At 48.9% G+C, this 2,924-nt stretch overlaps 1 pseudogene; it reads left to right on the top strand.

Annotated features, from left to right (window-relative positions):
* Window positions 1-720: 720 nt before the first annotated feature.
* LOC129134734 (epidermal differentiation-specific protein pseudogene) lies at window positions 721-1,251 on the top strand (annotated as a pseudogene).
* Window positions 1,252-2,924: the final 1,673 nt, after the last annotated feature.

Here is a 2,924-nt window from a genome sequence, read left to right as displayed (position 1 = left end):
CACCTGGGGTGTTGCACAAGACTTCTGAGCCAGCTATAAATGCAGACAGGTGAGACGCTCTGCACACACCGCAGCCCTGCCCTGGAGGAATTGCCCTGAGCTCTCCCCAGCCCTGCAGCTGACAGCAAGGTAAGAGGCACCCTTGGCACAGGAGAGCTGGAAGGGTTTCTTGGGCAGCTGCTGTGAAATGCAGGCCAAGGGCAGGAGGCTTTAGTGCTGGGCTGAGAGCTGCAGCACAGCCGTGAGGGTCTGCTGTGTGTGTGTGCAGAGACTGAAGGCATCTCTCAGGGCATGAGGAGATGGATGGCTGCTGCAGGAGAGACACACCTCACCAAGGGAGAGAGAAGCCGGAGGGGCCAGTGATAAACAGTTGTGGGAGGTGACTGCTAAAAAGTATTTTATGACTTACTCTGGGGGATATATGCGAACCAACACACATATCTAATTAAAGCTGTGTAGTTATGGGTACGTAACTCATTTTACATTCTCTTCAAAGTGGACATTTCTATATCATGCACTCACTCCTTTCTAGCTGCCACTATGTTTATTCTTTGTTCAAAGTATGTTGCTTTCCCTTCTTTCTTTTATCTCACTCCACATTTTCCATAATTTTGTATCTGGTATGTAAAGTTTTTTTATAAGCATTGCTTGTTCTCTGTCTTCCTTTTTTGCCATCCAGCTCCTATAGGGAGGAATCCAGCCTCCAGAAGTCCTGCAGAGATGGGCAAAATCATCATTTATAAGCATGTCAACTTCCAGGGCATGTCCAAAGAATTCACCACTGACACTCCCAACCTAACAGCTGTGGGTTGGAATGATATTGTCTCCTCAGTGAAAGTAATTGGCCAGCCTTGGGTGGCTTATGAGCATGTTGAGTACAAGGGTCGATTTCTGGTATTTGAGGAGGGAGAATACAGCTCTGTTGGTAAAGAGATGAATGACAAGATCAGCTCTCTGCAGGTGATCAGGGAAGATCTGCATAATCCCCAGATCACTCTCTACCAACATGTTGAATATAAAGGGAGGAGCAGAATAGTAAGAGAAGCAACCAACCTGTCAGGGGGAGAAGATGATAACATCGTGTCTTCCCACAAAGTCCAGAGAGGTGTCTGGCTGCTGTGTGAGCTCAGTGATGGAAGTGGGCCTCAGCACCTTGCCCGAGCCCCTGAGGACGTTCCAAATTACAAGGCAATCGACTTCAATGATAAGCTCTCCTTCCTGCGTCCCCTGCGCCCTGGCCGTGACTCTTAGACTGCAGAGCCTGTGACCCTGAGGGAAGTTGCAGTCCCAGCAGGAAATCTCTGATCTCCGCGGCTGCTCGTCCCTTCCTTTGTGATTTGCTTTACAAAGCCCTTGTGGTATCTTGGCCTGTTCCATTGTCTGTAACCTCTTTTGGGTTGGTGCCAATAAAGACTCTCTTGCAAGCAACAGTGGGTCTGTTTTATCGACTGTTCAATGTAGATAAATATTGCCCTTTCATGGAGAGATGTCTGTGAGTGCTCAGAAAATGTGTTGTGTAGTCACTTTGAGAGGTTTTTTGTGGATCTCTCCTGAAAGATAAATCTCCTTCCGGTTTCACTGTTGAGTAACAGTGGGCTCAGGCTTGACTCAATGAGTGTTAAAGTCTTGGTGAGCATGTTGATATTATTGTTGTGATCCTGGCGAAACTCTCCCATGCAGACTGTTTCAAAATATCAGATGTTTGATTATACCTCATGTTATAAATAAAAAAATCTGCCAAATTTTTTTGGGAAAAAAAAAAAAAGAGTTGCAAACCAGTCATGCCAGTTGTTGAGTTGCTACAGTTGTAGAACAGTTGCTAGAACTCTAGCACAGTTGTAGAACTGTAGCTACAGTTCTACCTGTTTGTTATTATAATCACAAGTTGTTGTAGTTAATGGCTCCTTTTGTATCAGTAAAGGCCCTGGCTAGGGCTAAGTTAATGGCTCTTCTCCCAGGACAGTGAGGGGAGGGGAAGAGATGTGGGAGGCGGGCATCAGAAGATGCAAAATAACTTCGGGACCAGCATGCCACGGGAAGTGTCAAACTTACTGAAAAGACAATGAGCCAATACATAATTAAGAAATTAGAGTGATGTGTGGACGTGAGGAACAGAGTGCTGAGCCTGCAGAGATGCAGAAAACCTTTGCTGCCCCTCACCCTGAGCACAGACATCATCTGAAACCAAGACCCTGAGCCGGGAGTCAATAGAGAGTGGAGATCGGGGTTACGCCCAAGGCTCCCATGAGGACAGGACCCCCAGCTCTGCCCCCAGTGGACAAAGCTGCGCATATCCTCCTCCTCAGAGTCACCCTGGGAGAGACGATGGAGGGCTTCCAATGTTGAGCTGATCACTTGTAATAAAGGCATTAAAAGGAGAAAAACTCTCCTGGCCTGTTTATTTCAGCTGGGGCGCTCATCCGGGATAGCCACGCCTGAAGAGGACACCGGGACTGGCCATCTTGGATTTTCAGGACTGCTGGCTATCAGGACCAGAGAAGATCGGCTCAGGACCAGTGACGCAGAGGAGCACCGGACTGGTGAGAAATCCCATGATGGGAGTAGGAGACGAGTGAGTGTGTGTCTGAGTGAGACAAGGTCTGGCAGCTCGGACCCTCGGAGCAAGAGTGGACCCCTCAGTACCGTGTTTCCGAACTCCCGCGAGGGAGCCGGCTGGGAACAGGGGAAAGCAAGTGGAATTAGCATGAGTGAGTTCTCTCCTAAGGGGGAAAGAGGGCCCTCCCTCCGGCCGTGCGGAGGAAGTAGTTGTATGAGTGGCACGCACCCCCAAAAGTCCTGACAGAGGGAAGTCAGGCAGATTGCAAGTCCCGAGGAGGGTTTCGGGCAAGCTCATAAGCGCTGCAGGCAAATTAAGTCCTGACAGAGGCGTAAGGCACAAATCCCAGCAAAGGAAGCTGGGGTTT

This window comes from Agelaius phoeniceus, chromosome 2, assembly GCF_051311805.1.
Source record: "Agelaius phoeniceus isolate bAgePho1 chromosome 2, bAgePho1.hap1, whole genome shotgun sequence".
NCBI classification, from domain to species: domain Eukaryota; kingdom Metazoa; phylum Chordata; class Aves; order Passeriformes; family Icteridae; genus Agelaius; species Agelaius phoeniceus.
This window is presented reverse-complemented; position numbering and strand designations above follow the sequence as displayed.